The sequence below is a fragment of the Lampetra fluviatilis genome, chromosome 16 (assembly GCF_964198595.1).
Source record: "Lampetra fluviatilis chromosome 16, kcLamFluv1.1, whole genome shotgun sequence".
Lineage (NCBI taxonomy): Eukaryota > Metazoa > Chordata > Hyperoartia > Petromyzontiformes > Petromyzontidae > Lampetra > Lampetra fluviatilis.
In genome coordinates this window covers 839,121-864,881 of record NC_136290.1, presented here as the reverse complement: position 1 = coordinate 864,881, position 25,761 = coordinate 839,121, and the positions used below count along the sequence as shown (strand labels likewise).

The following is a 25,761-nucleotide window of genomic DNA, read 5'->3' as shown; positions in this document are numbered from 1 at the left end:
AAACAACCACATCGGAGGAGAGGGGCGAGTGCGTTTCGTATGTGTTGTCAATAAATAATACAATGCATCATATCCATGCGAAGACAGAATCACAAAACAACCCAGAACTAATGAGATCTGCTCATGTGGTTGCCTGTCTACCTACCAATGATTGATTTAATAGTCCGGCGAATAATTTAGATGGACAGCAGATGCAATTTCATTCAAGGAAATTGAGATCATATAGAGCCGTATTAATGGTGTGGGTGCGACAGACCTGAGTTACTTCTCACACCGCATTGATTAGCTTGTGTAATGAGAAACCGGAGAGCGATAATAACAATCCTGACTCTCTACAAAGGCAGGACCAGGTTTCAAAGGGGTGCCTGTGTAAAAATGTCATATTTTTTTTACGAGATAAATTTGTGCGCGTATGGGGGAGATTAAATATAGACGCCAGAAAGGGAAACGCTCCAACTCTAGCTCTGAAACTCACTTCACTGCCCTCTTCAGGTAAGCAATTACCTAAGCATGTGGGTGTCCTATGCAACGGCTCGCAGCACTGCAAGATCCGACAGCAATCGGGTCCCTATCAGCAGCCGAGGCGGTTTGTTATCATGCGCCTTGTGCAGTCCCATAAAGACGGACTCGTGGCGACCGCGATGGAAGGATGTGATTGAGGGCATCTGATCTGCAAAATGTATGTCTTTCCTGAGGCAGATATGAGAAACAATCAATTGTGGTGAGAATTTCAACGTGCAAATTGCATTGTAAATGAGTCATCGTTCCCCTTCCATCGTGCCCATAGTCAGGTCCCTTTACAATTCACCGGTGTCAGTGGTGCAGGCATCATGACTATAAGAGGTGTGAAGAGCGTTTGCCCGAACGTCATTCGTGCCAGGTATTTACTCATTGCTGCCATCGGGGATAATTCGGCAAAATTAATTGATAAAACAAAACGCACCACAACGAGGTTCATAGGCAATACATAGTTACAGATGTGAGAGCATCAACTGGCCTCTCTTGAGAGCCTCAACTACGAGGTACCGTTGCGTGTCCAAATTGAAAGCAGCAATGCTGGATGATACAGACGTGGCGAATACTGCAATGCAATCAAAATCAATAAAGATCCATCAAGATCAAGAGGGAATCTACGGTCAAGAAAGCCACCGATACTGCCACATCTCCCCATCACTGCCTTCCTTCTGCCAGATGTCACTGTTGCATATCTGAAGCAGCCTCCCAGAGGTGTGCTCCTGCAGTGCCTCCTCACATCTGGCTCAGGGTCTGCCCCCTCGCTCGCCACTGCAACGCCCGCCTCGGTCACCTGCGCTACCCCACCCTGGACATGGGCCACCCATTGCAACGTCCTCCTCCTAAAATACGCCTCCACGTCGCTGAAGTCTATTTGTAACATTTTTACGAGGCCATTTCTCTGGCACAATGTGATGCACTGCCTGCCGTGAAAGTTCCGAATGAAAGTGTCTTTGTCTGGTGATTAGACATGGCAAGCACAACTGGAATATCACAGAGGATAAATAAAAATAAATAATAATAGTTAGCTGATCCACTTTGGTGGTGGCGGGTTTTAACGACACATTTATATTATTATTTGGTTCTTTCGGTTAAGTCACGTCTAAAGATAAAATAATAAATTAAATTAAATAATAGAATACGACGTTTCGATTGCAACACAAGCAATCATCATCAGGTATAATGAAATAGCGACATAAAATCTAACCAGAAAACTATAGACAGACATATTAGCAGACAGATATCACCAAGATACATAGCGGGAGCAACACAGGTAACAGAGAGGGGTGATCGTCTCTGTGGGGTGGCCTTAAATAGACAGAGGGGGGGGGGGGCGGAGGCAGAGAGAAGGAAGGGGGGTTAGAGAAAAAATTTGCAAATCAATGAGTGGTCAACAGACGTGGTGCTGCACGGCAAGTAAGCCTGAAAATCAGGAGGACACTAAAATTAAATAACCTAGTAAAATATCGAAATGTAATGTAATACAACACAGAGGGTTATTTAATTTTAGTGTCCTCCTGATTTTCAGGCTTACTTGCCGTGCAGCACCACGTCTGTTGACCACTCATTGATTTGCAAATTTTTTCTCTAACCCCCCTTCCTTCTCTCTGCCTCCGCCCCCCCCCCCCCCTCTGTCTATTTAAGGCCACCCCACAGAGACGATCACCCCTCTCTGTTACCTGTGTTGCTCCCGCTATGTATCTTGGTGATATCTGTCTGCTAATATGTCTGTCTATAGTTTTCTGGTTAGATTTTATGTCGCTATTTCATTATACCTGATGATGATTGCTTGTGTTGCAATCGAAACGTCGTATTCTATTATTTAATTTAATTTATTATTTTATCTTTAGACGTGACTTAACCGAAAGAACCAAATAATAATTCCTGCAGTCACGAAAGTTCTAAAATTAAGATTGACACATTTATATCTTTACGCGATCCAACCCAAAAACCTCTATTATGGATGATATTGGTCGCGAAAGCCTCAGTGTTAAACTGATCCACTTTGCCTATGTGCTATTAAGAAAGGTAATTGATCGAAAAGTCGCTTATTATATACTTTTCCTTTCAAGGCAGTGTTATTAACGAATGTGCTTAGTTTTTTTGTTACGTGTGCCCGTGCATCAGTGCCAACAGGGTAGCAGCATCACCAAAGGACGTGTTCAACGCCGATGACGGTCGTGTGACGGCGTCGCGCGTGCGATCAGCCCGCTCGGCGGTGCGGTGGCAGAGGACCCGATTCAAAGATGGGAAATGTACAAAGTCACCATGTCGCGCACTGCCAGATCGCACGCAGCACACACGTACATGACCGTGTTTAAATAGACAATGCGCAATTTAGTCTGTCAACGAATGGCTCTTCCCAGTGCAGTTTCACAGTACGGTAGTTTTCATCGAAACAAGACAACCTCTAGACAGCTTCAAACGTATCTGTCTCATCAGCAGGATGCGGCCTCTTAAAAGAAATGGCAATGGGATGCTGACGCTGTTGGCAAGAGTCGATTGCTTGTCAGTTAAATATATCGACATTATTTTAGTTTGGTGATGAACCAAAACGCCTCAACTGTTTATTTAGCGCTCATGAGAAGATCGCGGGTTGATATCCGAACGGGGGTCGACTCAGATACAATGGGTACCAATTTATGAGAAGTTAAACGGCGATTGCATCCAGGGACAGATTGGCACCTGCCAGAGACATGAAACTTCCAGCAATGGGTCAGAGCTGCGGATGGAATTACGCACGCCCAACACACTCCAGGGATCGCCAGTTCTGGGGTGGTGGTTCATATGGATAATATAATCAGAATATACATTTTTAATGGAGGCATCCAATGAGCTGTATAAAGATATTTTTCACTGATGTCCAGTATCAACCACAGGCAAATGACCCCTGAGTCACTCTGGCACAACATGAAAATACGGTGCATTTAACATAACAATATTAATATCAATAAGATGTGAGTCGGGCTAAACCGGGTGCGGTGTTATTATCACCCCCGTGAGCCCGTCAGCTCGCCGCCGCCACGCGGAGCCGCAGAATTAGCGGCGCCGCCGCTCTGATCGCGAATACCTCCGCGCGTGTCAAGCCCCCACCCCCTCCCCCTCCACGCGTGCCATGGCAACCACCGCTGCCGAGGCGACAGCCCCCCCTCCATCTTCCCCCCGGCCGCACGTCACCCCCCTCCCTCTCCTCCCCCGGGGCACCGCTCACCGCCACCCCCCTCCATCTCCTCCCCCGGGGCACCGCTCACCGCCACCCCCTCCCTCTCCTCCCCCGGGGCACCGCTCACCGCCACCCCCCCTCCCTCTCCTCCCCCGGGGCACCGCTCACCGCCACCCCCCTCCCTCTTCTCCCCCGGGGCACCGCTCACCGCCACCCCCCCTCCCTCTCCTCCCCCGGGGCACCGCTCACCGTCACCCCCTCCCTCTCCTCCCCCGGGGCACCGCTCACCGCCACCCCTCCCTCTCCTCCCCCGGGGCACCGCTCACCGCCACCCCCTCCCTCTCCTCCCCCGGGGCACCGCTCACCGCCACCCCCCTCCCTCTCCTCCCCCGGGGCACCGCTCACCGCCACCCCCCTCCATCTTCTCCCCCGGGGCACCGCTCACCGCCACCCCCCCTCCCTCTCCTCCCCCGGGGCACCGCTCACCGCCACCCCCCTCCCTCTTCTCCCCCGGGGCACCGCTCACCGCCACCCCCCCTCCCTCTCCTCCCCCGGGGCACCGCTCACCGTCACCCCCTCCCTCTCCTCCCCCGGGGCACCGCTCACCGCCACACCCCGGTAAGGCCGAGAGAGCCGCAACCGCATCCCAGTTCCGTGCACTGCGATGGGCGCCACGGTGGCGAGGAGATGTTAACTACCTCGCCTGGTGTACAGGAGGGCATGGGTTTGATCCCAACCCTGACAATGACTGCTGTGTATTTGGAATTTGCGTGGTCATGTGGATTTTTCTCTAGGTCCTCCGGTTTTCCCTTTCACATTTAGAAACACGCGTTTAGAGTATTTGGCTGCTATAAATTTACACATGACAAGCCACTTAGTTAGAGCTATCATTTGTGGCCAGGTCACTTCTGAAAAACAGCGGTACAGCTCAGTGGGCCTAACCTGGTAAAATACATTTTAAAATAAACTTTACTTTTTTAGTTAATGTATGTATGAAAGTAGAACTTCGTTTGCACCGTACGTAGCTAACCCTACACATCGGAGGTGCGCTGGGTGCAGCAGCGTCGCGGTGCGCGCGTTTCCCGGTTCTATAATCAATTTGCCGGCACTAATTAAATGTGTCCACCAGTTACCCGTGTTTTAGCAATGGTGTCCAGTTAGAGCTGCTGCTCAGTTAATGAACACAACACAGATGAATGGATCAAAGCCTCTTTCATTGTGACCATTATCAGTGTTATCAATAACACATTAACGCATTACGGTAATGTCCTGTGTTTACCCAGGAAACACTCAGCGAGTCTCAGCTCTTTCACGAGGCTCCTGCTGGATTGGGATGCTTCATAAGTTCCTCTGATCAGTCATCTACGGCACAAGGGTCATTGGAGCAAGTGCTGTTAGAGGGCACATATGCAGGCGAACACGACACACTAGGAGCTGGGTGGCCAGTACCACCCCTGGCAGCCTTTGTCTCCCCCAATGCTGATGTTTACACACCGCAATAGGCACTAATTTAGGGATGAGGACCAGTTTAAATATTCGTCACTGATGTTGGCCGTGAGCAAGAAAAAAACTGGAGTCGCAATGTTCAATAGTACAGTGCGCTAACCACTACACTACCTTTTTCTTCTTGGTTCTTTCGGTAAAGTCACGTAGAATGGAAATAATAAAATTATAAAAATAAAACATAATAAAATAATTCTCACGACGTTTCGGCCACAACGCAAGCAGCCGTCCTCAGGTGAAGAACAGGTCTGTCGATAAGACAGAGACTGAATGACACGTCCTGGGCTTGGAGCGTCTATTTAAGCTGGGAGGGAGGAAGAAGAGCGCCTTGACACTACCGTTCTGCACACTCATATACAAAGACAAAGGACAAAGATCTCCGTATAGCCTATAACAGACTTGGGGCAAGTGCTGTTAGTGAGCACTTACGAAGGCTGGCACGGCACACGACGGGGTGGGTGGCTAACACCACGCCCGGCCGCCTTTGTCTACCAAGAGGCGATATATACACACCACAACAGGTACTCATTTGAGGTGGAGTCAACCAAGTCCCGGGAGGCCCAGGACCAGTTCAGATAATCGTCACTGGTGTTGGCCATCAGCAGGAATCGAACCCGGGTCCCCAGGTTCATAGCACAGTGTGCTAACTGCTACCCTTTCGCTCCCCACAACAGACAAACACACACTCTCATACAGACACTCAGAAAACATGCGAATGCAATTGCTCTGATTCTCACAATGCCAGCGTGCATGTGTTAATAGAGGGGCGTCTGGAATGCCGTGCAAAACACTGGCTACCAAATGCCCCCTCTCCTTGATGGGTTCCTATGCCTACTTGGGCCCATCGCGACGGTGAGATTTGAGACTTACGATGGCTACCATTTCTTTTCTGTAGTCAAAATGTCGAACTCGTTAAAAAACAAAGGCTGGTGTGCTCCCAATGATTGCCATGGACATTCATATTCCCAGATGCCAAATGTGTATTCAATGTGCGGTTTTTCATCGAGTGGAATTTGGCAACATTTCAATGAGGGATCAAATCGACAGGATCGACATTTCTGGAATAACTTAGTACACATTATGTTGGCTCAACAAAAAAGGTATGAATCTTTTGAGTCTTTGGGCACTCACCGCATACTAATACGCCTCATCTCCATGACAACATTTTGCCAGGCTGAATTCGGGCTGGTCCAGAACCACAGCCAGGCCTGCGTGTTTCCATGGCTTCATAAATGGACCCATCGAGTTTGATGTTATTAGCAGTGATGATAGCACGTTAACACACCAGTTAAGAATTTTCGTCATCGACGATAAAAAAATTTTATTTATTACCTTGGTGAAAACATATTTTTGTAATAGATTCCACCGTCTACTGGTTTCCCACCCATCCATCCCTACGACAGGCGACTGCGTGTAATCTTTATGGGAGTTTGGTCAGGGGTTCACCAGTGGATGACCAGTTAAGATGCACGCGTTTGTTCCGTCACGTGATCTCAATAACCTCTGAAAAGGATCTGCTCTGCATTTTTATTTTGAGTGTCGGCTCTCTTCCTTCCTCTTTCCATTGGGTTCCTGTTCTGATCATGGGGAGATAGGGTGCTCTTGTGTATTCCTTACTACAATACAGATGGCATGCTAATTAGTGAGGATTGTGGGTAGCGGGTTGGTGTAATTCAGGTGCTAGGGGTGGGCACACAGCGCCCACCTCAATACTCTCTGCACTACTTTCCGTGCCTAAGCACCATCATCCCACTGCACATTCGCAGCAGCATTCAATTTACACAGACTTTCAAGAGACACCTAAAGGCCCAATCTCTTTCGCCTGGCTTTCGAGCAACACCAAGTTCGGCTTCACGCCTCAGAATCGCCGTCATTTATTATATCTGTGAAATATTGTGCGCAATCTAACTTGCATTATTATTACACAACACGATCGTTTTCTTCATATACAGCCGAGTAACAACCAGTCTGGCGAGCTAATGCCTAGATTATATCACACCAAGCAATTATAGGAATGCATTTGTGACTGTCGGCTGTGGCCTATACTTAATTGCATCTGATTAAAATTAAAAAAAACACGCAGATTGGTGGATAGAAGACGAAAAACATTTAATTAACGTTTCAGAATAAAAAAACTGAATTGTTTCCCCATTGTGAGAATGCGTGATGTCGGGTATGACCGTTAGGGGGCCAACCGAGGGGTGGCTCTTCGATCTAATCATCGTACTCATGGATGTTGAACTTCTTTCGCACCGTACGCAACCAACCGTGCTAATCGGTTGTACAATTTCCTTGTAACAGCGAACACTTGAGGCCATCGATACTGCATAGTGTGCCATCAGAAATACCATTGTTTTTTATAAACACTCCAGCTACTGCTTTTAAACGCACTGATTTAAGGCGTTTTTTACCTCCCAATTAATTTCTTTCATATTTTTTCTTTTCAGCATCCAAATGTTGTTTACTATTAGCCTCTTATGGCACACACATACATTGTTCACAATGGTCATTGGGAACAAAATAACAGTAAAAGTAGAAAGCTTGGCTTCGGAAAGGTTTCCCTACCATGAAAAACAATAATAATAATCCACGTCGATATGGGGGAAACCATATCACAGGTCTCATAACCTGCGGCAGACTGCAGAGGTTAATCCAAACATTGGCAAACAGATTTAATGGCACAGTGTTACACAGATTATTGTGCGATTCCTTTCATCCATAAAAAGTTTGGAGGGGGGCCAATATTTTATTTTCCCAAAATTGGAAAATTCTGCCATATGGGTCTATTTTAAAGGGTTTCTTGTTTTGTTAGACTTGATATCAAAGTCTAAACAATGCAAAACTCCTTCACGATGCAACTGATCATGTCAGCACACCGCGTATGTGTGACAAACCAATAATACACCTTTACTACACAGCTTGTCAAGCAAAATGCTGATACCAAAACAATGCATTCAGTATCTCTGCTTTAGAAGTGACCACTCACCACAGAGCACTGTCTCTACAGTTACAATGTGATGTTCTGCTGACCTCATCGCTTTATATAAAGTTGCGTGGGGACCACTGTCTTTATATGCAGGCATGTGTGTATCTGCATGGCTCCTCCTTATGGTTAAAGTCAGGTAGCCATCTAGCCCAGTGGTAAATGTGATCGCAGCTGAGCCAGTTTTCCAAGTCAAAAGTTCGAATCCCATGCCCCCCGATATTCATAAGATACTCCGACTCATTATTCCCGCAAGCAGGTTACTACATGCTGGCATCTTCACACATGCTTCTCAAGGTGGAGAATTTTGCCAAATGTTTTAAAAATGAGAGCCCTACAGATATTCCTTACAAATAGTCCTTACAAAAGACATTTGCTTATAAAAAGGGATTGATGTGATTGGAAATATATCCACCCTTGCATGTCAGAGGATGGTGAAATTTGATGGTACGCCCTTTCTGGCACCACAAATTATTTGGTGATACTGCGTTGGCAGTGGTGCACAAGCACACATAACAACAAAAATTTATTTGTCAATAACATTTCCTTCAAAGGAAAAGTATATAATAGGCGATGTTTGAGGCAATGGCTCTTCTTTAGCTGGTCGGTGGTGGCGATACACGCCTGTAAGCAACGGTTGGTGTATCGTGTACAAATGTTGTGAAACTTCCTTCCCCGAGGAGAACTAGCTACAACACAAATGTGGACTGCACCTGTTCCTGCACCTGTATGGGATAGTGTTTCGCCCTTGCATGTGTGGGTTCTCCCGATGCTACACTTTACTCCCACATATAAACACTCATTAATTGGCTAATAACACTTTGATATATAGAGGACCACAGAGCTTAGACAATTGTTGGTGGCGCCAGCTCACCGCCTTGTTGCCTTTCCCACTTGTCTGTGGTCCCTCCTCATGCCTCTAAGTCGCTCTCCCTCGCGTGCATTACAAGTTAAAGTAATAATTATTATTCACTGCACAGAGAAAGGTATACCTTTCTGGCTTACGTAATGTAAGGAAAGGGTAATTGCCCGAAACGTTACCTTTATAATTTTCCTTTTAAAAGGCAGTGATATTGACGAATCCGAGTCTCTCTAGGACGACCATAATGAGCTCAGTAAATCACAGTTGGGAGTTGTGCACCAGGCAAGACATGACATGGGCCATTCGCCGTGAATTCTGCCTGCACGGTGAGGATTACGCGCACAGAATCTCGCGTAATTAAAATCTCAAGACAAAGACTTCAAAATTTGTAGATGTGACACTCTTAATGCTCCCAGGAAAATTAACTGAATTATAATCATAGCAACAGTGCTGATAATTATTGTAAAATAGTATTTGACATATAAATTGATACACATGATTTAGAATGATAATCTGATTCTTATAACTGTGACGGTGATAACCGGACGATATTGGTAATGACGCAGGCTAGGTGCGAATGCTGTGGCCCCGATTGGGCAGCTGGCTCTGCGCGAGACGACAGCGCACCCGTGAATAATTGAGCGTTTCACTGTACAGCGACGGCACCAGCCTCACAGGGGCGAGCGTGAGGGGTTTGCCTCCTTCACACGTGGTTACCATGCACACACACAAACATACATATTGCCATTCATACGCACATATATATACAATAACTGTCGCCATTCACCACGAAGCGGCAGAGATATCGCCACAGCGCTTGTGCCAGGCTTGGTGCAATTTGAGGCTATCACGTGAAATGTGGAACGCTCGCTGGAAGGAGGTCACAGGAGAGACCCAGGTATTAAGGGTTAACTAACAGATGTGCTCCCTACTGTGCTAACTTTCTGAAAATTAGCCGCTCTGCACTCCGCTCGTTGTTGTGAGCGTTGCTCCCTCCATTGTTGCTGGAGGGCGAATGTCTCTAACTGCCCAGTAGCATCCTTCACAGAGGCCAATCTTGACATCACTGGTACCAGTTATTGGCAAGTCCACTCAGCTCCACATCCTGCTGTAGCGCATCACCCATCTCTTCTCTAGCCCATACCCTTCCTGTTAAACCGCCTTATTCCAGCCAAACAGAAGCTGCTTGGGCAAAACGGTGGCTAGCCATGCAGGCTACATGACCCAGCCAATATTACCTCGCCTGCCAGAGGAGCACACGGAGGAGACCTTGTCCAGATCTTTCTAGGATCTCTAAGCACAATCCAGTTTGGTAAAACTCAAGATGGATCATAATCACGCCAGCCTAAATGTTCTAAGCCAGCAAAAGTGTTCCTGTAAAGGGGTCTACGCTTCACAAGTGTAGTGGGTTCGAATTAGGTGCACACACACGCAGCTTGGAGGCAACACTATTTATTAACGGTAAGTAATATAACACTGTACATGAGGTGGTGACCACCTTCCTCAACTCATTAACACTCTGGAACGCGACACAGACTGGACCAGGCAGGCAACGGCCTGCCTGGCCCAGGACGACGACTCGGGACTTGACGACCGATGATGTCTTCTCTTTGGAGTACAGTACAACAGCCTCGCTCTGCGTTCACACCACGCTTATATCTGCTTTGGCGTGGCCGGCTCCGCCCCGGCGTGGCTGGCTCTCTCCAGGCCACGCCTCCCTTCCCAGGACACGCCTCACTTCCCCCACCTCTGGGAAGGTCCGGATCCCTCCACCACGTGACCCCCCAGGCACCCCCTTGGGGCCCCCAGCCCTCGTACGGGCCGACACAGTAGTGACCGTTCTATGTCACTACACAAGCATAGAGATGAGCGAGCATAACTGTGGCCGAGAAGACGCAGAGCTTGATAAGGAGCGCCAAACCAGACAGCTTCCAAACACCATTGTGCAGTCAATGAAAATATAATGCTGTCCGACTGATTTGAAGGGAGACCTCTGCTGCCAAACCTGAGCTTTGCCATGAGCACACTGCCCAGGTATGGGAACTCCTCCATCTTCTATCTTCTATCTATATAAAAGTCAAAAATTGTGGGTTTGTGTATGGGTTTGTGTGTGGTCGCTCGCTTGGCTTTCCAACGGTGGGGTTAACGTAAAAATAGCCAGTTACCATGCCGTAAGCCCCGCGGTCAGCAAGCACTTCCTTTTTCACATCAACTTTAAATTAGTTTAATTAGTGCCATTTTTCTGCGCATAGCTTTTATTTATGTATTTATGACGCGGAGAACGGGCCATGCCAAGTCGCACGCCTTCGGTGTGAGTGAGGGGGACATTTTCTTTCGCCTTAAAAATGCTATAAAAATACACTAAACGCTAATGTAAATTCTTCACTGTGTCATGTCCCTCCCCACCCCAATGCGTGCAGTTACTAATATATACAGTCGCTAGATGCTAGCACTATAGGCAGTAGACCTTTATTTTATTTATTTATCACGCGCGCACGACCATACCAACTCATGCGCCTTTGGTGGGGGGGGGAACATTTTCTTTTGCGTTAAAAATGCTATAAAAATCTTCACTGTGTGATGTCTCCCCCGCCCGTTGCGTGCAGTTATTGCTACTATACAGTCGCTAGATGTAGCAGGTACCACCACAGTCAGTATTCACTGCTGTAATCATAGCAGGTATCACCACATGGGACTAGGCCTCACCACGCCACTCTGTCAGGTAAGTACTTTGTGCTATAGAGTCGATAAATACTGCTATAGAGTCAGCATGCACTACTGTAGTGATAGCAGGTACCACCACAGTCGGTATGCACTGCTGTAATCATAGCAGGTACCACCACAGTATGCACTGCTGTAATGATAGCAGGTACCACCACAGTCAGTACGCACTGCTGTTACATTTTTAAGAGTAGTTTTGAAATATTTTTAAGACCCGGGCAACGCCAAGTACTTCCTGCTAGTTACTTATATATGGTTGAGGGGTAGAGTGGGTGCAGAGTGGGTGCATTGTTTTTAGATGGGCTGATGGTAAGGTATGCATACACTCATTCATACACAGGTATACACTCACAAATATACATATTAATGCACATATATGCCCACACATACACACTAATTTATGAAATTCTATTTAAAGCAGTCGAGTTGATTGATTATCCAGCACTCACTGATTCACTCCATCAACAACAAGCACCAATCACCACTTAGTTAAGGCAAAGTCACCACAGCGCTTGTGCCAAACGAGATGCACATCGAGGCTGTGTAAAGTGTGTAAGGCTCATTGTCAGGAGGTCATGGGACAAACACAGGCGTTATGGGTATCTCTCATATTAACATAGCCACCTAAGCATGCTCGCTGTGGAGGCCACTCTCCGATCTTACATTAACATGCTAATTTCTCACATTAACATCACTCGCCCCGCCTACTTCGTTTATGACCCTTGGGCTACACCCATTTTAAACCTTTAAAACAGTCTGCTTTTAGCAGCTTTCCCCCTCTGTTTTCCTCCTGATGACGATCGCGTGTGTTGTGATCGAAACGTCGTGGTTTTTATTATTATTATTTCTATCTACGTGACTTTACCAAAAGAACCAACCTGGTTGCGTTTATGCTGCCCGGCGCTCCACTCGTTGCGAGTGTGTGGTGCCACGGCCTCGGAGCAACTCTGCAAGCGCCGCGACTCCACCCTGGACCCCACACTGAGCATTCACACGCAGCGCACACACGCAGTGTCCTGGCAGGGAATTGCCTGGCACAACGGGTTTTAATCCGAAGGGTCCCTAGGAGGAAAGTCCCATGGTTTCCGGGTGCCAGAAGATTGGCCGACCCTCGCAGGACAGGTCACATTGCGGTGCGCCTGAGTTGGCTTAAAATTGTATGGGCGCAAAAAGGTTCACGTTGCCAGCCGCAATGAGTAATGCACGACTTCGGGGGGGCGGGGGGCTGGGGTGGAAAATTAAGCAAGCAGAGCAGACCATGAGGTCAGGGGATTGCGGCGCCACAACTTCCCCCAGCCCCAGACTGACAACACACGAGGAAGGTGTCCATTCGCCAGCCGGACGTCCTTCCAGATTAAACAGGATGAGTAAGAAATAAATGAGTATGGGTGGGTAGACAATAGGTCGCAGAAGTAACCGTCGTAGCACTCCATATAAGGGAAGGAAACCGAGCAAAAATCACAGGTAGGCGCACAATTGGCTGCGCGGGATAATGTAACCCTGGATTTTTTATGTCAGGGGGAATAAATAGGGGAGCCTGAAACCGTTCAGGGGAGATCTTGTCTTCCACCTCTGGGCCGCCAAGACTCACTCCCTGCCATCCGGCCTTCTCGAGCTGCTCGCAGCATCTGTGTGATGCCAGCAAGTGCTGCTATGAGGCAGTGATAGGCAAGGGTTTTTCTTCCTTCCTCTGACTCTCACAGCGTCCATGCGACGCCGTGAGTACAGCGGCGAGGTATGTGATAGGGCGTGTGAGTATTTGGGGACTTGGGCAGCAGTAGGCTAGGCTCTGCTCCAGAATATTCCCTCCGGGCAGGGCGGGGTTTGCGACGCGAATAAAAGTTAGCACAGAGCATCGGTGTGGTGTCTGTGATTTATTTGTAGAGCGACTGCGTGGGGAAATGCGCTGCGAGGGTGAATGCGGAGCCGCAGCACGGGCACGCGGTGAGGTAATCGCTCGCAGGTGCGGCGCAAGCGTGCCACTGTACGCTGCATTAGCATTAGCTGTGGTGTACGCAGGTGTGTGGCTTAACTCCGTGCGGCTGTGAGCCAGCAGCACGAGTATGTCGCTCAGAGAGGGCGCTAGCGCGGGGGGCCCGATCACGCGGTCGGCGGGGGCCTGGCGGGAGCCGACCGACGTGGTGGAGGAGGGAGCGGAAGGGGTGGACATCGCGCCCCACCTGCCTAGCGAGGGCGGTGGGGTGTACGTCGGCCCCCACAAGTGCCGTTCCTCTGCCCTCGACTGTTGTTGGAGGGCGACTGCCTCCAACTGCCCAGGAGCGTCCTTCACGAGCCTCCTCCACAGGGATCGAGCTTGGTACCTGTTATCGGCAAGTTAAATTAGTCTTCTTGGTTCTTTCGGTAAAGTCACGTAGAATGGAAATAATAAAATAATAAAATAAAACATAATAAAATAATTCTCACGACGTTTCGGCCACAACGCATGCAGCCGTCCTCAGGTGAACACCAGGTCTGTCGGGGAGACAGCGTCCATTCAGACCATTCAGACGCTATCTCCCCGACAGACCTGGTCTTCACCTGAGGACGGCTGCTTGCGTTGTGGTCGAAACGTCGTGAGAATTATTTTATTATGTTTTATTTTATTATTTTATTATTTCCATTCTACGTGACTTTACCGAAAGAACCAAGAAGATGAATCCCTGCAGTCACGAAAGCTTTAAATCGAAATTTAAGTTAAATTAGCTCCACATCCTCCTGTACCACATCAGCCCATCTCTTCTCTAGCCCGTGCTGTGCCCATTCGACCCTCTCTCTCTGCCCAAACAGAAGCATGCGGTGGCTGGGCATGTGGGCTACATTACCCAAACAACATAACCTCGCCTGCTGGAGGAGCTCTATGATGGGACTGTCCAGGTCTTCCAAGCAACTGTAACCTCCTCACACAATTCAGTCTGGCTAAAACTAGGGTGGATCGAAGACAGGCCAGCTGTTTCTTTAAAGGGGTCCACGTTTCGAAAGTATAGGAACGGGAGGGCATAATGGTGGCTGAAAAGTCCCAGAACATCATATGAATAGGTCACCTAGCTTCCATGAAAAGATGTCGTTAGACTGCTTTGAAGTGAGACCACTTCCATAACGGAGCTGGCCAAAAGCACACTACCCAGATACAGAAACCTCTCCACTCTCGCCACGATTGATACATCACTCATGGTGGATGGAGTATTTGACAACAAATAACCCAGGCAGGTGCCTTGTTTATGGGGCTGATGGTAAGGTCCTATCCATAAGTAGCATGCTCCAGATTCAGCAGTTGTCTCCAACTTCTTCTGAGTGAGCAGCAATTTCCTGATCAGCATACATAACATGATTGACCAAGAGAGAGCCATCCTTTGACTGTACCCGGGCGTCGATTAGCCTCCCATTATATCTGTACCAGATGGAATTTTCTCTGGTACAGTCATGGACATATTATTGAACTACTTAGTCAGATAAAATGTGAATTAGTGTAGGGGCCAGAGGACATCCTTGTCGCACCGCAAGATGAACATGAATGGCTCTGACTGCCAGCCACGCAGCTTTACCTGGGCCTGCCCATCATCTTGAAGATCATTAAAGACAGTCGCCTCCTTATTACTACCAGGGTTACTGTTCCCATGAACGTAATTGTTTCCATTCCTCCACCCACGTCGATGACTATCTACCAGACTGTTTCGTCTCATCCACAGTGTTCTACCACCATATTGCTGGTCACAACAACACTCTCAAATACTCATCCACTCACACACTCACTCATCCACTCACTCAGACACACTGCAGATCATACATATTTCGTCTTTCTGCTGCTTTCCTCACACTGCTCCAATTTGTAATTCCCTCCCATCATCTCTTTGGCGTTCGTGTAACCTTTCTTCATTCAGGAAACATGATTTCTTATCTAATATACATTCAATATAGCTGTTTGTTGCTGGCTGCTTGGCATTCCCGGCGTTGTGACCTTGCTCCGTAACCGTGATAAAAAATATGCAAACTGCTATTCATTCATAAACTCGTGTACACACACCAAGGCCGTAGCCATGGAGTCAACACTGGGGGGGACCAAATCTTCCAGGGGGTCTAGGGATCCCCCCCAGACAAAAAAAATCTACATTTGAAAATTAAATTCCTGCCATTTCCTTCCTAAAATATAAAAAAAATCACTAACACATGGGATGGACTTTTTCTTTATTTTTTACAATAATGTCTAATAGTGTATTGGATTACATTGGTCTGTTTTTTTCTTTTTTTATCTTTTCTTGTTCCATTGTTTGTAATGGCAGAGATTAGGGATTAATCAAGTACAACCATAACCATAATAATATAAACAGAAATCTATGTTATAACAATATATTGGGGGGGACATTTTGAGCATATTTGAATATTGGGGGGGATGTGTCCCCCCCAATATATATTATAATTACGGCCTTGACACACACACACAGACAACAAGCCCCCTCATTAAATGCAAAAAACACAAAGACCCCCGTATAGCCCTGAACAGACTGTTGGGGCAAGTGTTGTTAGCGAGTAGCACCGATGAAGGCTCCCACGGTACACGAGGGAATGTGTCCAGCCCGACGCTCAGCCGTCTTTGTCTCCCTCGTGATAATGTTTACACACCGCACCAAGTACTCAGTTGAGGCCGTGAGCGGGAATCGAGCTCGAGTCCCCGGGTTCGTAGTAGAGCGCGCTCCCCATGTATAGTATAAGTACACACGCCATACTCCCCAGACCGCTCTCCATACACACACGGGCAACCGTACTAACCCAGTGTGCATCATACATGCACATACCGCGTGCATATCAATGTGCAACATTCACACATCAGGCACGTGCAGACACACCAACAGCACACGCGGCACCGTCCGCTATCCACATGCACGCATCGCAGTGCAGCAGCAGCAAGTCGAGCAGGCGCCCGGCATCACGCATTGTGCACGGGCAGTGCCACGGCTCCTCTGCACCTGCACCCTGCGCAGCTGTGGTCGTCGGTGCAGGCACCGTGACAAAATACAAAGACGAAGATCCCCCCCATAGCCTGAATAGACTGTTGGGGAAATTCTGTGAGCGAGCACCAATTAAGGCCGCCGTTGTCTCCCCATTGTTGACGTTTACACACTGCACCAGGTACGCATTTAAGGCTGAGTCTACCTAGAGGGGAGGGGGGCCACCAGGTTCAAACATCCGCCACTGTTCTTGGTCGTGAACGGGAATCGAAATCGAGTCACTGAATTCGAAGCGCAGCACGCTAACCACTGCGCCACCGCTCCCCACAGCGTGCGTTTGACGCACACACACCGCCTGCACACCATTGATGTGAGCGCACCGCTGTGTGTGTGTGTCAGCGTGCGCACTGCCGGACACGCACCGACACAACAACACGGACAGTGACACACGGACGCGCGGCGTGTCGCCGGCTCATTCACGCCGTCATGGTGACACCGCCTCCAGACGCATCCGCTGCAGACATCGCCTACCTGGAGGTCGTGGGGAGGAGGGTGGAGGAGGCTGGCGCCGGGATGAGGAGGCTGGAGCCGGGATGAGGAGGCTGGAGCCGGGATGAGGAGGCGCCTGTGTTACTGCGCTTTGCGCGCGAGTCCTCTCGTCTCTGCATTAATCCGAGAACCGGCGGCGAGGGCGGGGCCAAGTGGGGAGAGGCGGGGCCATGTATGGAGGGGGGCGGTGTCACGCGTGAAGGGGGATGGGACACGTATAGAGGGGGCGGGGGCCAGTGCAGAAGGGAGGGCCCACGCAAGGAAGGGAGGGTAAGGGCGGGTCCTCAGTCAATGTGAAGGGCAAAATTAACAAATACCGAAAGACCCAAAGAATATGACTATATAAGGAGGCTATTATTTCCATCTTAATTTGTTTGTCCACATGAAAGGAATAAGAGCTTTTCATACAAAACCCATCAGCCCCACGGCCTTCTGGTAGTGCATAATTTCAGCAGTGTCTCATCAGCAGAACCAGGCTTAATTTAAAGAATGCTGAACTGCCAGATGTTATATGCAAGAACCCTCTTAAGAACTGGGTGCTAGTTCGGCAAATGTATAGGTCACACCCAAGACAAATAAATAGGATAGTGGTAAAAAGGCGCGAAAAAAATAGATCGGGGACCAGAGAAAACCCAAAGAAGATATATTTGGTGGGAAACAAAAAGGGGCTGAGAGAGACTTGTGGACTGTTCCAGAAGTTCAGAGCTCCAAGAGAAGAAACGTGGCTCAAGAACGAGCTTCCTACGGGTGTGTGTGTTGTGTGTATGTAGAACTTATTTCGCACCTTGCGTAGCCAACCCTACGAATCGTCTTGATAAGGAAACAATAAAGTTCCATTACCAGGATGGCTCGTGAGGACTCCCTTTCAAAGGATGGCAGCGTTGGTGGGATTTTTCATCATACCGCGTTCTGGCAGAAGAAGACCCTGTCAGAGGGAGTCCAGGGAAGCAAGGGAGGAGAAAAGCGAGTGAGACGGGCCGGCTGCGCCTCCACCGCCGTCACCCTCAACCCTGCCACCACCACCACCACAGGAAGTGGCGAACGCTGCCCACTCAGCACCCCGGACAGCGACTCGCAGCTGGTTCCGCCGCCGCTGCTGTCCGAACGAACTCCTGAGCTGCTGCGAACATCACGGCAGCGGTCAACCAGCCATCAAAGCAGCAGAACGGCCCTGGAGTTATCCAGAGGACCGAGGGTGTCCCGTGCGTGGCTGCTGCTGTCGCCGGCCGGCCTGCGGAGATTGCCTCAACGGCTGGGGCAAGTTGAGAACTTCGTGCTGGCTAGCGGGAGTTGGGATGCGTTTGTACGAGCTTTAAAGCGGCGTGAACAGAGGAGGGGGCGTTGAGAGCGCTGCCCACGACCGAGGGCAGGAAAGATTTGGTGGTTGTGACGCGTTCTCTATCGTGTATTCACCCAAGGTTTCCCCAGAACGCGACTCCCCCTTCAAACCGAAACTTGTTCCACCCGAGTGATCTTTGTTGTGGGTTGGTGACAGTGGGCACAACAGCAGGGACACACCGACCAAGTCAGAGGAAATTTCAAGGGCTTGGAAATTTAACTTGTTGCTCCCACCAGGTCACACACACAATAAGTTAGATGTGGGTAGCGCCTCAAATGGTGCCACACATCCGAGGAATACAATCACAAAGTCATATTTCTAAGGCGTATAGTCAGAACCTCACTCATGCCTATGGTCCTACACAATCCCGACACACATCGTTCCCAAAGTCCCTGCATGGCTCTGTGCAGCTCCATACGCTTCACTGAACTTCCGCTGGGAGGCTAGCTCGGAGGCTTCAGCTGGCAGTTTATCGTTGTGTTCGTGCAAGATCCCCCACAGGTTTCAGTCCTCTGGACTGCATATCGCCTGATTACGAGCGCCACCGCAGGTCGCTGTATCTCCTGGCCAACTGTTAGGCTGCAGGAAGGATGTTGGCTTTCTCTCTGCCGGACCTCCTGCCGTTGCAACCTCTCTCGTCCAAGGCTTCAACACATTCTGCGCCCCTCTGCTCTCCAGCCTGAACTGCCACCAGGCCCCCTTGCAAGCATAGCCTTATTATAGACTCTCCTCCACCCACAAATAAACTATTTTGTCATTCTCTATAGTGAGCGTAATGTTTTTCTTACAGCACGTATTGTCCCTGGCTGTTTCTGGTTTGATGTTGCGCTCCCGCACTTGAAAACACATCAGTCGTCCACGATGTATCTGTTCTGGCTCAAGCCCTTTATATACCGAGCCAGCCCCCCCCTGCCCCATGCTGCCTTGCCATCGGCATCATTATTAGCGGTGGGTCATCTGTTTCCACCTGTGGGCTTCAATTACCCCTACCTGTCTTTATCAACCATTTTGTTTCCCAGATTTAAATTAGTCTGATTCAGACCAGTTGCTGCCTTTGTTTGGGCATCTAAGCTGCCATTGTCGAGCAAGACAACCGCCAGCATGAGAGAGCTCCCGGCCCCACCAACACACACGAAGAAAATGTGCTGCACATCACTGCATCACAACTGGGGATAAGGTGTGAACGTGTACCCGTGACAGCGTTGTACTCCACTCTTCCGGGGTCGAAGACGACCACCCTGCAAGCCGCCTATAAAGAGATGGTGGTAGCAACTGCGTCAGGAACATCGGTTCTGGCAACCTCTTTGGAGGGGTTTGGTGTGCGGGTGACATGTGACCTGGGAAATGTCGGGAAAGATGCCCGGTACAGAAGCATTAAGTGGCGGAAATTGGTGGAAGTATGGACATTTTGGCTCATGTGCACCAGTCGGTGGAGGAGAAGGGTCGGTTGGCGGGGCCTGCTTTGGTGTCCAACACGTGTTCTGTAATAGTCGTGTGGAGACGCCGAATAGAGAGCGACTATATTTGTTCTGACCTGTGCAGGTGGTGGTTGGCGAGACTGTCACCATCCCGCCAGCAGCACAGGTCTCGATCTCCCTGCACTACAGAGCTCCCCCGATTACTGCTCGTCTGGATTTACCTGTGCTGGTCTCTCCCTCACCCGGGGGTAGCTGATCGTCACTCCTTGGTAGGAGCAGGAAGGGTGGTGCGTAGCAACCAACAATTGCGGAGCCAGGATTTTCAGGTAGGGGGGGCAACTCCTCCAGCAATGAAAACATGATAGGAGTTGTTAGTAAGGACATGTCCCTTGATTTTTATTCGACGCGTGTGCGGCGATAGCGCAGCCATCGATCGAGGGTCGAATTCGAACTGTGTGTGATCGGCATCGCGCTCGCTGAAGGTGTTTGCCTTCAGGGAAGTCGTGTACTGTATACGCAACTGCGCACAATTCTGTGAATCACTTATAACCGCTTTGCCGTTACTTATTGCCAATTATGGACTCAGACTATTGTCCTCCGCCAGTGGCAACCAACGGTTGTTTGTGCAGTTCTTGAATATGGCAGAGATAGAATCCATTGTGCAAGCGGGTACTAGACTGGCCGAAATTAGTCCCCGTCTGCGTCGCGGTGGCGAGATGTTCTCCCTCGCTTGGTATGAAGAAGGTTGTGGGATTCTATCCAGACCCTACTGTCTGTATGTTTGGAGTTTGCATTTTCTTCCCGTGAGCAAGTGGGATTTTTCTCCGGGTCCTCTATTTTGTCCCTTCACATTTACAGACATGCGTTCAAAGTATTTGACTGATATAAGTTTCCACAGGATGAGCCACTTCTTTGAGCTATCATTTGTGGCGCGGTCGCTTCTGAAAAACAGCTCTAGAGCTCATTGGGTCTTACCTGGTAAAATAAAAACATATTTTAGTTTTTTTGTAGTATAGTTTACCGGGTTCGATCGAGATGAATCAGAACTAGTGGTGACAGTAGGGGATCCCTATGAATGTATGTATGTTGAACTTTTTTCGCACCGTACGTAGCGAACCGAACTAATCGGAGGTGCGGAGGAAGGACAGCAAGACTAAAAAAAGGCAGTTCTAACGGAATGTGTTTTCATTTTATATTTAAAAGTGCCTATCTTCAGTGGCTTCCTAATGTCGAAAGAGCGTTCCAGACGGCCGCAGAAGCACATCTGAAATGGCGCTATGCAGTGACCGTCTTTTTCAGTAGTGACGTCAGGTGGATGGTTACCATTGCTTTCGGAAATCCAGATTCGTCAAGAGCTCAGGGGGAAAAACCTTGGGCGTTTTTACGATAATTTGGAGACGATTTCAGTCAGAACACATGAATTACATGGAACGGACCCATCTGAGGGAACATCACATTGATACGGGGAATGCGACGCCCATGAGACAAAACTCACATCAAATGAGTCAAATTGAAATGTTGCGTACAGGCACAATCTGTCCCTGCACTAGCCCCTGGGGGGCGCCAGTGATCCTCTTAAAGATATCTTACGGTTTTTCAGCGGTTTTGCGTTGATTTCCAACAATTGAATAAGGTGGCGTTGTCTGACGCTTACCCCATGCCGTGTATTGATGACTCGCTAGAAGACCAGGGGTCGGCAACATGCGGCTCCGGATCTACGTGCAGCTCTTTAAGGGCTGCTTTGTGGCGTTATTTACGAAGCACCTCCGATCTCGTATTCACCACGTGCATTGCGGCTCTTGAAATATTGAGTTTTCTTTTTCATCGAATTCGAAAAAAATGGCTCTTCTGGTTATTTTGGTTTGCCGACCCCTGTGCGAGACGCACGGGCAGGTGCGACATTTCTTCAGTACGGATTTTGGCAGCTTCCTGTCGACATAGACGGCCTTTAGAACACCCCACGGACCGTTCCACTTTAACTATTTGCTCATGGGGCTCAATGATAGCTCCTGTTACGTTTCGAAAGTTTATGGGATTCGTGTTAGCCGGCCTCCAGTGGGATACACGCAGGGCCGGATAAAGGCATGGGCTTTAGGGACTGCAGCCCAGGGGCCTCTGCCAGCTGGAGGGCCTCCAGAGATTAAGTGAAAAATAAAAGAAAAAAAAATATATCATATATTTTTGTTATTTGATATATTATTTTTTATTTTATTTTTCTACCTACGTGACTTTACCGAAAGAACCAAAGAGTATGGATTCCTGCAGTCACGAAAGCTTCAAATCAAGATTAAGTGAAAAGTTATTTCATTTGTGAATGCTGAATTTTATTTGTTGTTAGCCTTGCAAAAATAAATGTAAATTTTCTTTAACTTTGTTTTCCTTTTGAAAAGATTACTGGGGGCCTCACAGTACCTTTAGCCCAGGGGTCTACAAAATCTTAATCCGGCCCTGGATACACGCCTCATATATCTGGACGATGTGATTGTGTTTGGTCACTCATTCGAGGAACACCCATAACGGCTGCGTTAGGTATTTACCAGGGTCCGAAGGGCCAAGTTGAAACTCGACACACCTTAGATTAGCCAGGTGGGCTCCGTACGGTGCGAAATGAGTTCAACATACATACCCTCCAAATATTATCTGTTTCAATCGTCTGTCCGATATTTGGGCCACATTATCAGTGTAATAGGAGTTACTATTGATACTGAAAATACAGCAATGTAAGAGAATAGTCTGTGCCAACATCCGTTTCGAAAGTGCGTAGATTCCTCGGATTTGTGTCCTATTATCGGCGATTTGTACCCCAGTTTCCCACCATCGTAAAGCCACAGCATGTGCTTACAAGTAAAACAACCACAGAGGTTTTCACGGAGTGCAGAGGAGGCTGCGTTCCAGCAGCTGTGTATGCGCCTGATTGAGGCACCCCCTCGCGTACCCGGGCATTTATTGTTGCAGGTGCAAAACGGAAGAGAGATGGTCGTAGCGTATCGTAGTCGCGTTCTGTCTACCGCCGAGCAAAAATACTGTTACCCGCAGCGAGCTGCAGTCAGTCCTGCACTTCATGCACCAGTTCTGCTGCCCATGCCTTAACGGCCAGAAATTCAAAGTACGCACCGACCACGCGGCTCTACAATACTCTCTAATCAAGCGGCCGTCAAGCCAGATGGGATGATGGATTGAGCGACTGCAGGAATTTGGTTTTGATTTCGTTTATCGCAAGAGTGCCCGCCATTCCAACGCAGATGCTCTCTCTTGGTTTAACACGTAGGTTTAACACGTAGGCTTTCGCGACGAGGCTTTCTCTTGCCTAAGCTCCCCGGTAGGATGCGTGTGTGCATGACAGGATAAGCACGCTGTTAGGAGATCGACCCAGCGAGGAGCCGGGTTATTGCCCCTAGTATCAGCAGGGCAAGAGGGAGACCAGTCTGCCCTTGTGGGTTATGATCAACTCAGGCCGATCGGATTCAAGGCCAGGAGGACGATGCACCCTTATACCCCATTAGGGACTTCATCAATAATAATAAAGATGGCTGCATCTCAGTCATTTGATGTCGCACTTTATCATTGGGAGGGCCTTCTAATGCGTTGGGATGTGGACTCACAGCGCCGATGCATTCTCGTTCCCAATTCGTGGCGGGGAGGTTGGTAGAAGGCATCAACAGGCAGCAGCAGCAGCTCATGCACCTGGGAGAAAACGAAACTAGTGCCAGGTTGAAAAATCACGTTTACTGTCCGGGTATGTTGACGGTCGTTCATTGTGAAGATTGTGCACGATGCAAACCACCCCCTTTTGTACCCCTAACATTTCCTTGCAACCCATCACTCTCTATGGTAAATGAGATGAGGTAGTTGCTCTAGATACCCTGGGTCCCTTCCCACGACTCCGCAAGTGAATCGTGATCTGCTGGTTGGGGCTGAATACAAGACCCGCTGGCCCATTGCGTGGCCTCTCTCAGACCAGACGGCACAAAATAATGGGTATGTGGTGGATAAGCCCCGAACACTTTCTGAAGGAGATCCGCGCTATTTTGGCACTTAAAAGCTGCGCGCCTCACCTTACCACCCGCAGACGGACGAGCTGGTTTGAAAGGCTGAATCGCACTATTTCGACCAAGCGATACGAAGTTGTCAATGAAAGACAAAACCATTGGGATTTACACATTCTGGGCGAACCACCGGGCGCTGATGCTGGGAGTGAAAACCCTCCATGAACATCAATGGGATCACATGGTCCACTCGAATCACCACCCAGGAGAACACTGAGATCACCAGGACTACCAATGGGACCTCCCAGACTATGACTCTCACGACCTAGACAATGAAAGCGACCACAGGGGCTCCCAATTTGACTTACCAAGACTACCAAATTATTGGATGCTCACTCATGTATGAACACACATATGTGTCCGCTCATGCTTTAATGAGCACAGCAATAGATACTTATCCATGCAGATGTGTGCAGATTTTAACATGGGAATCGCCCATAAAAAAATGGAGATTCCTGTATGGATAGTGTGGGTCTTGCCGTGCAGCGGGTGCGTTCTATGCATTAGGAAAATAGGAATTGAGCATCGACTGTAATGCATAATGGCGAGTGGATCACAAACATTCGGTCGCCATCTGCTGGCTTGCCAGGGTATGCCAGTACAGCAAGGAGGTTCATTTTTAACTCAAATTCCACGATATACGTGAACTGAGTTTTACTCATGTTCTCCAATTTTCTCGCACACGCATAAACACTCATGTAATGGAGTTGGCCAAACATCCCAATACAGTGTGGGGCAACAGAGCTTGTCCAATTGTTGGGAGCGCTGGGCTCTGGCTGCCTTCCCTGCCACTTGTCTGTGGTTTCCCGTGAAAAAAAAACTGCCCGCGTGACAAAATCTACTCCAGCTGCGTTTTGATCTGCTGCGATGTTCGTGAATAACTCGTACATCTAACGTACAGCTCATGGTCTGCACAGCATGTGCCAACCCCGGTCACGGGACCTCCCCTCCGTTATCATTGCCTTCCACACTCACCCCCAGATGTAGTGGTAGCAGATAGCATGTCCGAGTTTATCGCTCGAGTCCAAAGCTACAGGGATGTATTAATTATAAATCCTGTGCGCGTGCAGCCCTTGCGTCTATCCACTGCTGGATGAGGGCCTCGCCACGCCGTGCGGGTCGTGGCCGTTATTTGGGTACCTTGCTGCACACGATCACTCCAGCTGGAGTAGACTTTATTTTGTATACGGTGCCCTAACTGTGTAAAAGTCACGTGTAAAAGCATTCGCTAAATAAAAGAAATAAACTCCAGCACAACTCAAGCAGAACACATTGTCAGATAACAATATATTAATGCTTGGCAAGGAACTTGAACATGCTAAACCACGTACACACACACACACACGAGATAATTTATGTGCATGCAAGCTTACACAAATCCAACTACATAAGGAATACATTTTTAAAAAGCAACAATTCCCCGAAGTTAAAACCTATACCTCGATTGTATATTTTGCTTTGTATTACATCGATAACTGAACAGCATATTGCGTGGAGTAAAACACTTTAAACAAAAGTCATGAAATATACAGGAGGGTGGAATGCAATTACATCACGAGCCATTTGAGGAATGCCAATAACACAACTCAACATTGTGGAGGCAATCACCAGTCTTGTTATGTATCATGTTTTCTCTCATCATCATTTCTAATTTAGTCTTGGGTTCAAAGCTTCTGGCAACTCGAGAAATGTCTGCCGACACTCTCTCGACTGGCAGTGGC

At 48.6% G+C, this 25,761-nt stretch overlaps 1 protein-coding gene across 3 annotated transcripts in view; it reads right to left on the bottom strand.

The window, feature by feature from the left end:
- LOC144936455 (mitochondrial glutamate carrier 1-like) overlaps positions 1–17,377 on the bottom strand; it is a 148,257-nt gene extending 130,880 nt beyond the window's left edge. For 2 of the 3 annotated variants that reach the window (XR_013637431.1, XM_078863511.1), the window contains exon 1: positions 17,220–17,377. The gene's annotated coding sequence lies outside the window, so the exon portion shown is untranslated. Of the gene's footprint in view, positions 1–12,623; positions 12,920–17,219 lie in introns of those variants that run through there. The other variant, XM_078863514.1, reaches the window with a different exon arrangement.
- Positions 17,378–25,761: the final 8,384 nt, after the last annotated feature.